Source organism: Macrobrachium nipponense, chromosome 4, assembly GCF_015104395.2.
Source record: "Macrobrachium nipponense isolate FS-2020 chromosome 4, ASM1510439v2, whole genome shotgun sequence".
Lineage (NCBI taxonomy): Eukaryota > Metazoa > Arthropoda > Malacostraca > Decapoda > Palaemonidae > Macrobrachium > Macrobrachium nipponense.
Genome location: NC_061100.1, coordinates 146517182 through 146528803, shown reverse-complemented (window position 1 = coordinate 146528803; position 11622 = coordinate 146517182). Strand labels below are relative to the sequence as shown.

Sequence of the window (11622 nt, the reverse complement as noted above, 5' to 3'; positions counted from 1 at the left end):
AGACCCCCCTCTCCCATTACCCCCACACGGGACATCCTTCAGCAAAAGTGACTTTTCCTCTGCAGTTTGAAACTTCTATGAGATTCACAGCCGGTGTCCCCGTGGTTTTCCGGAATAAAATTTTATCTACGTACCTGACAAAGATGACACTTTGTCACAGAGTATCTTACATCCCTACCTAAGTTTTGACTGTATTCCGTATTACGAAAGTTGCATAATTCTGAGTAAGAGTAACACAGAATTCTTGTAGACATCGCCAGCAAACTCAGAGGAATGTCTTTCGAAGATATAATGGTGTAACTTATGACGTCATTAACTTTCCTCCTCGATGGATAATTTTTTACACTTTGTAGTAGTAGTAGTAGTAGTAGTAGTAGTAGTAGTAGTAGTAGTATTAGTAGTAGTAGTAGTAGTAGTAGTAGTAGTATGTAGGATTTATTCCAAGCGGTCAAGTGCTAGAATCCTTGATGAAAAGGTTTCCAAAAGTAATCCGAGAAATTACTTTCTATCACTATTTCTCCTTTGAAAAATTATATTATTAAAAATCAATGAACAAAGTGAAGAAAACTTTGGCGTTCGTCGTAACTCCTTTGATATTTTTCCTAATATGACAGTGAAGATCATTTTAATAAATAGAAAATTGCATATGATTAGATTGGATTATAGAATTTAGATTTCAGCCAAGCACTGGTACAGCAAAGGTCATTCAGTGATGTAACCATAACCCATGACATCTTTTATTTTGGCAAAGCAAGTTTCGATGTTGTTCCGTAAGTTATATTTTGCTAGGGAATCAACAACTATTGCTTTATAGAGCACATATAATTACATCTCTGCGCCGTGTGGAAGTCAACAAATGACGAAAACTTGGTAGCCTTGGATGTCCGGGTGTACTCCTCACCCAAAAAAGGGCCCTACTATTAATTTACCTGCTCAAGCTTACGTATTGTTTGCCACGGGCCTCCTCACTTCTAAACAATTGTGCAAGTAGAATTGCGAAAGCTGTCCTGCAACCACTGGGACAATGACTTATCATAGCCGCCATTCTTGAAGCCTTGACAAGGTACGAATAGTCATTCAGAACTTCAGAGACAGCTGTTTGTCGTCATCACCTTGTGGGAGGAGTCATGACGCCGTATGTTTACGCCACGTATAATTTTGAACCCATACATTACAGTGTTCCGCCACTGGCTTCGGTTGCTTTATTTCACTCTTATGAATATACTTTCTTCTAATATAAGTAATAAAGAATGCTGACGAAAATTAGGTGGGGATGTAAAGTATACTATGGCTAAGTGATATCTTTGTCAAATGCACAGAATAAAAGTTATTCCAGAAAAACACCGGGACAAAGGCTCTGAATCTCATAGTAGACAATCGAAAATACAACTCACCTACTACTACGTACTTGCGGAAACGTATTACCATTGCAGGTATCATTGTTGCGATTTCAAACTGTATTTCAGCACCTGAAAGCAAAGTGAAATTTTCATTAGTGTTGTGGCTTAAAACATATCTTTCTAAAGTTCATAATTTAGTGTATCACGCTAATATACCAATTTTATTTCTGGTTATCATGCAATTTTTAAATTATTTTTCAATGACATCCATGATCTGACATTTCTTCCAAGTATTTTTGTAACCCATCTTTTGAAGGAAGTACTCTCTCTCTCTCTCTCTCTCATTTTTCCTACGTTTTCGAAATGTTTATTCATCACTTTGAATGTTATTGGTTCTCTTTAACTTACTCTAAAACTTCCTTTATTTTTTACTCCTATAGGATGTAGATCAGCAAGTAATCCTGGTCCTCTTAAGTTAGTGATTTACCTTTTACATAAATCTTAAGTTCTCCCACAGCAGTCTTGGTCTCCCCATACAGACCCTGGTCCTCCCACGGACTCTTACAGAAATAATAATTCTCCCACAGTAGTCTTGGTCTTCCTACATTGATCGTGGTCCTTCCATAGCCTCTTTACAGATGTCCTGGTCCTCCTTTAGTAACAACGACTCCCTCCTACGTTAGTCCCGGCTTCATATCGTAATACGACACTCCCGCTGCAGTTTCGACCCCGACATTAATTCTGGTCCACCTGTAGTTGACCTACACTAACCCTGGTCGTCCTACAATAGTTTTGGCTTTAGCCTCTATACAGTAATCCTGGCTCTTCTCTACTCTCAGCGTAGTACTCCTCGCTTCACTACATTAATTCTGATCCTCGTTCAACATTCTCTTCCCCAGTACAGTAAGAGTGGTCCTCTTGACATTACTCTCTGCTTCCCTTCAATAATCCTCGTCTCCCTAGAGCAGCTTCTTGTTTTCATTATTTAATCTTCGTCCTGATTAGTCTTTGATGGTCAACCCCTTTAAAGGCCTGTCCACTCGACCGGGCCTGATCGGCGGACCTCCCATAGAACGGGCACACTTGACGCACAAACCGTCAAATTGCCGATGGGTCTTGCAGCAAAATTACCATGGTGGTACCCACGGTCTAGGTATATAGACCGTGGTGGTGCCCGATGGCTTGAGCTTCTACCCTGGCAGATGTACGTTAACCACATACATTTCTTTTACCGAGCCGTTATTTACACCATATCTAATTTTTCATCGCACAAAGCAATTATCATGCTACACAATATCTTCTTTGTGGTAGGCCCCATGTTTATCGTACCGCACTGAACACACTACTGGCATCGTCGGGAACGCCCACCTCTCCATCGCCTCACCCGTGTGGACAACATTCACGGGTAAGCCCGCCAGAATTTGCCGTCAACCCCGGAGCACGCCGATCAGGCCAGGCCCGCTCGTGTGGACAGGCCTTTACACCTCAGTCTTTCTCATACCTCGCGAGTAATTTTTGTATCCTAGAACCTAACTTCATCAGAGGCTTATTTAAACATTACTGACATTACCACTTTTAATAGTGATGAAAATTTCCTTCTCTTAATTATTACTAGGGCGTCTGCTGAAAAATTGATCAATTTACCTTATTCAGTTTCCTTTAAACCAACAATCACCATCGTTGAAGAGTAGAATCTGTCACTAACTGCTTCTTTGACCCATTCCGATATACCTAATTTTACCCTTAAAGTCTAGTTGGTTGTACAGTTTGTGGCAAGACAACCTCATTCGATACTTGAATCATACCCAACATGAAAAATATGCCAGGGAAGGATTTCCACAATATTTTTGACTTCAGCTGTGCAAGTCTCCAATATATTCCGCATCACACTAACGAGAACCTCGACGGAAAATTAAGTTAAAAAAGTTTACTGTGAAAGAAAGTGTATTGAACGTTCTCAAAAAAAAAAAAAAAATAAAATAAAAATAAAATCGGTAAAAAGAACAGTTTACTTAAATTTAAGATAGGAAAACCAAACCACCATACATGAACTTTACCCATCTACTATGAGATTCAGGGTCTCTGTAACACAGTTTTTTGGACTTTGCTCCTTTTCAAAGCATCGGATGTAGCTGAAAGTTGACATATGTATATTTTACAACCACACACAAATTTTGTCAGCATTATCAATAACCTAAACCCGATAGTTTTTTAATTTTATAGAGTAAAAATGATCTAGCCGACGCCATGGCCAATGATTACGAGCCAAGAGTCGAAAAACATTCATTACGTAAGCAAGGTAAACAAACACCTTTTGACTAAATGTTGCCCCGCACATCCACCAGACAGAAATTCCATCGGCTTTGAAACCCAAAGACTTTATGAATGGCGGAACAATCATAGATGTGTGTGGGGTATCAGCGCTAGCGTAGTAATACTACTGTAGCAGTAGTGCCGCAACAGTATAGCAGTAATATACATGAATTAAACGTTTAGGAACAACTGCTGGGATCCTTGAAGATCATTTAGCACTTCTTACAACTACTCGAGAAATTCGTTTTTATAGCCAGAAGTTGAATTTTCTAATCCAACAATGCCCATGGTAGCCTTCAGTGTTATCCTTAATTATAAAGAGGCGAAAGTGGGTGGAGCCTCATGAAGTCACCATTCTGACGAGAATTATTGGTGAAGGTTTAAAGCCAAAATACGGTACCGGCTATTTTTTTTCAGTAAGTAGGTAGATAGCCAATAAATAAAAATTGCTTGACATTGGATATAGCAGTTATCAAATCAAGCTTGTCTACTATGTTTTTGGTAATTACCAACTATTTCCTACATCTTGTCAATCTGATTGTGACCTATAAAGTAGACTGTAATTTCTTTGGAAACTTATTTTGGGAGTTAGACTAATAATCAATTATTAACATATTTTGTTGGTTTGTTCATTATGACAATTATCAGTGGAGAGGTTCCAGAGTTCATAAAGGTGTACAGCTTTGCTTGTATTTAAATTTGTTTGTCATTGTTGCCAGAGGTTTAGCCTTCGTTACGTATAGCCAATCATCCATCGAGAAAGAGGGAAGAAATGCTGTCATAAGTTACGTAACGAGTGCGTTCGAAACCTTTTCTCTGAGTAAGTTGGCCCGTCTTCAAAAAAGGTCACTTTTACATAAGTACCAAATTTATTCAACCTACGTAGTGCAGAATACTCAAAATTATGTGTTGATAATATGTATTCTGAATAAGCGTTATATTTATGAAATGCATAGATAAAAAGTTATTGCGAAAAAACCGTGTTACAGAGGCCCTGAATCTCATAGCAGTTAGTTTTGATCTTAATAGTGGAGAAATTTCTTGTTCATATTGTGTAGAAACTATGTCTATCAAGAGAGACTAGTGTTAAATAAACATCCACTCTAATTTCCCCGAAATGCAGACCCAAGAACAGTAAACTTCCGCAGAATGAGAACTGAATTGTTCCACAAAAGTTGCAGAGTGAGAACCCAAAGAATTTTTCCACAAGTGTTACTCTAACTTGCCGTAGGTACTCCCTATTAAGTCATCATTTCTGCACGCTCCCTAATCATGCACTCATACTTAGTCAGTGGGCATTTACCAGTATCACACTACTGGTTTTATGATCGAATGTAGGCTGTATAGCAAAGCATGAGGCACATTCATTTATTGAAATGTTTTAAAAGTATTACCACTATATTCCTATTGGGACAATTTTTTAAAGCCACTTTTTTTAAGAAAGCAACTTATCTAAATACTAAATCCTGAAACACGTAAGCATGCTATACTATACCAATTACCTTTTCCCTTAAATAAGTTTTTGGTTTGTCAGCTTAAAAACCTCACAGCAGAGTTACAAGAGTCCTTTTCAAAATGCATTTTTCGGTCATCCCCAGGGAGCTACAGAATTTTATATAAACATTTGATATTCTAGAGGTAATATTCGCTACACAATACACTTTTCAAAACATTTTTATTCCAAATCTGTTCTCTCACACTGTTAGATAAAATAAGGTGGAGAAAAAAAATGATAAAATGAATCCTGATAACCAAACACTTCAATGGTATCTTTATTGGCGACTGGAAATTCAAGCACTTCCAACATTACTTCAAATTATCTTAAATCTAGGTAGTAACTTACCTTACTTTCCTTAGTTAAAACTTATTTCCGAAGTTATAAGCCTTCTCTATTCTAGTCTATTTCCATATTCCCAGGAATGCATAATTAAAGCTACAATCATTAATAGTTTTGTTCGTACAAGCTGCATAACCAAACAATTTTACTTTTTCCAACCTAAGTCCTCCCGTATGGCAGTCATGATTTACTTAATCTTGAAAAGACTAACAAATAACAAATGATGAACAAAAACTCAGAAAAACAAATTCCCATTTTATTGACCTACACCAGTCATTTAGTGCCACTTTTCCATTTTAATGGTTACCATTGTATCACACTATATACTATCATTTATTTAGTTGCTTGCCGATCCTTCCAGTATGAATCAGACCGCAAAGCTGTGCCTAAACATTATGCCAAAAACTTGAGCTTAAAAAACTCTGGTTTCAAGTCTTTATGGATTCACTGATAGCTGAAAAAAGAAAAGTCAAGACATCAAACATAAGTTATGATAAACAAATTATGATAAACTATTAAACACTAGCCATAGAACCAAAGCAAAAGACAAGGTAAAAATTAAGTCTTAGTATCTTAATTCAAATTTTTTTATGCCTGTGAATTAAACTTAGCTTTATTCTGCTGGTTTAATCATTTATCTCAGTATTACAGTTATGAACTTAATTCAGAATCCATCCTTAACGGACTAGGCCACACTTTTTTCATTTAAATTTTTTTTTAATATCTCCCAAGGACTACTTATAGCAGTTCTTATGACCCACTATAAGTGGTTAGAGGGAGAGCCCTCCACCCCTTAAGGAGCAACCCCCCTTAAAGGGTGGAGGAAGTAAGTTTAAAATAAGTTTACATACCCGAGTCGCCATTAAGAGTCGCCATTAGAAGTGACAACGAAGCTTACATCACATACCAGAAGTGAAGGCTAATGTGAAGATTGGCGTAAGGGCTTCTTAGGGATCACTGCATACCTGGAAAAACAGCAAGATTGAAAGCCCGTACTGTTCAGTCAAAAGTCTAAGCCAGGTCGTGTTGAACAGGCATCTTTGTAAAGAAGAAAATTAAGAAAACATGTCTAACCTACAAGTACACTGGTTGAGCCTACAACCTTTAAACTAAATCGAAAAAACTTTGTAATTACAATTATGCTGTCAAGACAATTTTGTTAAAATAAAACTTAAAAACAAAACCCAACAAACATCGTCCACGAAAACGTTAATAGGTATAAACATTAATACAGACAAGTTAACTCAAGTTCACAAAATACTTAGTACTCTGCAAGTAAACGTACCTGCGGCATATGTGCCGACATAACACGTGTATATTAATTAAAGGAATCAAAAGCACAATGTGCAGTGCAGGGGTTCATACTCAAGGTCAAAAATGCCTAAAACAGTTGGTAATTCTAAGCCCGCATTCCGCGGTACAATAGACTATGGCAATTGACGTTTTCCTATGTTATTTTACCTGCTGAACAAGAATTTAAAGTAATATTCATTCGGTCGACTGTAATTATACCGTAATTTACCTCTGAAGACGGTAAATCTAAAGGAGAGCTCCGTCTCTTGTTTGCAGAAGAATATATATTTTTCCGATGTATTTTTTATTGATTATGCTTAAACTGATCATTAATATTGGTGGCATCAAGCAATTACACCCTTGTTCCATCTAACAAATTCTTGGGGGACCCAGTGGGAACCGTGGTTTTTGGGTGGGGGGAGCAGGAGAAAAGTGATTTCCAGGGCACAACCTCCTAAACCAAACAAACCACCTAACCTCAACCTAACCTAGAGCGCCGTACCCCTACCTAGGCCTAGCGGGGGGGGGGGGGGGGGGGGGGGGGGGGGAGGCTTCGCCCCCACTGCGACCCCCCCTTAAGGGCACTACCTTCCCTGCACACTTCATGACAATTGCGAAAAATTTGAGCGGCCATTAGGCTAACAGACACAATACTCCAGCATATTTGACACAATCACATATTTCATACGATAATAAAAATATATACAGGAAATAGCTTACCTTACATAGGTTTTATCGCACCGAAAGGCTTTTTTGTTGAAGTCAAGAAGGCACTTTTCCTTACAAGTCGGGCAAATATGTTAACTCTTGATTAAACCGTGATTTTTGGCAAAAGTTAAGAGCCTTTCTATAGGCCCATAATAGTTTGTGAAATCGCGATAATTCACGTAATTTTCACACACTATGGGGAAAGTTTCCTGGGGAACAAAATCGGAGCGTGTAGACGGTCGTGCTAACTCACTCATGACGTTAGTGCAACTAACGCTTAATTGGAGAAAATAGGGGTATTTGCCAAAAAAAAATTACGACTTGGTAACATTATATATTGTCATTGGCTGAAAACGCTATGCTTTCTTTTGTTTCAGAGAAAAATGAAACGTGCTTATTTGCGATTGTCTATAATGATGTCACTTTTTGGGTGGAGTTTTTTCGTGACGTCATTCGGAAGGTGCGGTTTCAGCATGACAATTCGAGACTGCGCAGCACACAAACGAACGAACAGGAGCTTATTAAAATAGGTGATACGACAGAGACAACAACATGAAGGACTTTGTTTTTTCTGTAGGTACAAATGTTAAAAGGTAAATTACACGTTAATTACAGCCGGCTGAAAAAATATTATCTTAAATTCTTGTTCAGGCGGTAAAACTGTATAGAAAAACGTTAACTAACTGGCATAGTCTAGTTCGCTGCGGAATAAGGGCTTAGATCTACCAAACAGTTACTTAAGCCGTAGATCACGTGAAACTTAAGAGTACAGAAAAACACTATTATAAAATCCTCTACTCTGATGAAAAAAAAAAATAAAATCTCGAATAAACACCAACCAACCCAACTAACTTATAAACAACTCATTAAAATTACAAAAACAGAGAAAAAAAACACTCACTTATCACCAAAACTCTACTAAATTTGCACCAGAAATAATATCCCTCTTACGCCGATTGGACGTATTTAACGTTGAGTCAAAATGTCTCCCGTATGCCGATTGGACGTATCATACGTCGGCTCAAAAAAGTTTTTTAAAAATTCGCGGAAAAATACTTATAGGCCTACCAGCCGAAAACTTTTGTATCACGCGCCTTGGGGATGCTGGGAGTTCACGGATCAAGGCGTTGTTTTGTTTACAATCGCTACGCAGGCGCGCAAGCGCGAATTTCTTTCTTATCGCACTAAAAAGTATCAGTGACACATCTCGGAAATTATTTCGTCACTTTGACATAATTATTGCACCATTTTAAATTATCCTTTACATGAAGTATTATATATGAAAATGTGCGCAATTTCATGCACAATACAACTAAAAAATACTCATGATTGTAGCTTTTATCAGTTTTGAAATATTTTCATATAAATAACGATAAGTGCAAATATTTCAACCTTCGGTCAACTTTGACTCTACAGAAATGGTCGAGAAACGCAATTGTAAGCTAAAACTCTTACATTATAGTAATATTCAATCATTTGCCTTCATTTTGCAACAAATTGGACGTCTCTAGCACAATATTTCGATTTATGGTGAATTTATGAAAAAACTTTTTCCTTACGTTCGTGCGATAACTCTTCCGATAAATTTTTTCGTGCGATTGTCCTAATGTTTTGCACCCTTTTAAATTTGCCGTTACATAAAGTTTTATATATGGAAATGTGCGCAATTTCCTGCACAATACAACAAAAAACAACCCATGGTTGTAGCTTTTATCAGTTTTGAAATATTTTCATATAAATAACGTTAAGTGCAAAAATTTCAACTTTTTTTCGGTCAACTTTGACTCTACCGAAATGGTCGAAAAACGCAATTGTAAGCTAAAACTCTTATATTCTAGTAATATTCAATCATTTACCTTCATTTTGCAACGACTTGGAAGTCTCTAGCACAATATTTCGATTTATGGTGAATTTATGAAAAAAAAAAACATTACGTTCGCGCGGTAACTTCCGAAAAAATCAGAATTTTTTTGTGCGATTGTCGAAATGTTTGCACCATTTAAAATTAGCTGTTACATAAAGTTTTATATATGAAAATGTGCGTATTTCATGTAGAATACAACTAAAAAATGATTGAAGGTTGTAGCTGGCTCTTTTTTCGAAATATTTGCATATAAATCACGATAAATAGAAAAAAAACCACGTTCGGTCAAATTTGACTCTACCGAAATAGTTGAAAAACGCAATTGTAAGCTAAAACTCTTACGGCCTAGTAATATTCTGTCATTTTTCTTCATTTTGAAACAAATTTGAAGTCTCTAAAACAATATTGTGATTTATGGTGAATTTTTGAAAAATATATTTACCTTCACTCCGCGCGCCGATTCGCGGCCGCAAGTCTCCGAAATACGTACATGGCATTATCCTAATATTTGCTCCTTTTCATATTAGCCTTTTTATAGAGTTTCATATATCAAAATGTGCGCAAATTCATGAAGAATACAATAAAAAATAATTGAAGGTTGTAGCTTTTTCCATCTTTGAAATATGTCCATATAAAAAAAATATATATTAAAATTTCGATATTCGGTCAAATTTAACTCGTCCGAAATGGTCGAAATCTGCAATTCTAATCTAAAACTCTTACAGTATCGTAATATTCAATCATTTGTCTTAATTTTGAAACAAATTGGAAGTCTCTAGAACATTATTTAGAATTACGGTGAATTTTTGAAAATAACATTTTTTTACGTCCGCTCGTTACGAATTCGTACATCATTTTGTGATAATATTTTTCCGGTGTTGCTTTTATTGTTTTACAATGTATTATATATTAAAATAATTGCAATTTAGTGTACAATACAACGCAAAAAAAAGTAACTGGTTAGCTTTGACCGTTTTCTGCACAGCGTGATTTGAATACAATTATGTATGAATTTTTTTTTTCGCTACCATATATCGCATTATTTACATATGATAATGATATTATTTTTCATTTCTGATGGTTGCATTCTAAACTTCAGGCAATGAAAAAAAAAGGAGCCAAAAATGAACTCTTAATCTTCAAAAGTACGCGCGCTGTAATTTTTTGAAAAAATTATTTTTTCCACTTCCGCGCTCACTCCAAACCAGGCCCGGCATACGGGAGAGTTTTGATTTTTAGGGCTCCGGCGTAAGAGGGATAAGCACTTCACTAAACAGCGGTACTTGAAACACAAACTTAATATCCAACCAACATTAATTCTGCGAGTGACTTAACATATTTTTAAGAACAACTATGTTAACACCTTACCTCAAAAGGGTGAATTTCCTTCACGGCCATGGACGCTGGACGGCAGAGGCAGCTACTCTCTGCCAGAGCCGTATATACGGATCTGCTCTCTGCCCATAGACACACAATGAAAACGAAATGAACGGTCTCTCATACTTTTGAGTTACACTGAAAGAGAGCGGGCTAAGGAATATTAGGTTTTGCAAGTTTAAGACTTTTCTTTGCTTATTTCTCAGTGCAGTCATGTCAATAGTTTCTTAAAAGCACGAGCTAAATGTTTTGTAAAAGTTCGCTGTTATTGATTTTTTTTTCATTCTGTCTCCATGACAAGCCTTTTCATTAGGCTATTAACATATCCAGACGCATTACACACAGGATAAGCAAAAGTCGTCAACAACTCTTACTAGGTGACTAGACCATTGGGTCACCTGTGGCAAATTCATAGGTTGGAGTGAATTGAAAAATTCATGTACCGACTAGCTAAGAGAAGCATATTTCGAGATATAAAATACTACGTAGCTTGTGAGGCTGAATAACTCTTAAGTATCTAGCTTTAAGAGGACAAAGTGAATCTTAAATACATGCACACATTTATTTACATACATTAAATTATCTGTTGTCACTTTGTTGTGATATTTTATTCTTAGTTATTTTATTATTCTTGTTTTTGATATGTATATGAATTGTATTATTATCCATTTAGTTTGTTTTCCTCCTCCCCGGTGGTTTGTCTGTTTGGTAATTGCCACTAATGACCATTCTGTCTTTTCATATATTTGTGAGTGAGTGGTGCTGTCACTGTGGCTGTGTCGGAGATTTTTTCGACTGAAGGAGTCAGTTGATCTCTGAGCCTTATTACTCCTGGTGACTGCTGGATTTGATAATTATTGCCTGCTTGGACGTACTTTCACTCTTGAATG

General features: G+C 36.7%; 1 long non-coding RNA gene across 2 annotated transcripts; it reads right to left on the bottom strand.

The window, feature by feature from the left end:
* Nucleotides 1–5732: 5732 nt before the first annotated feature.
* LOC135211752 (uncharacterized) lies at nt 5733–10873 on the bottom strand. 2 transcript variants are annotated; one of them, XR_010313749.1, is made up of 3 exons: nt 10724–10873; nt 6342–6455; nt 5733–5944 (listed from the first exon to the last, which is right to left on the bottom strand). It is a non-coding gene; the product is annotated as an uncharacterized LOC135211752 (long non-coding RNA). The 2 variants fall into 2 exon arrangements; XR_010313748.1 differs by lacking the exon at nt 10724–10873 and adding an exon at nt 8393–8432.
* Nucleotides 10874–11622: the final 749 nt, after the last annotated feature.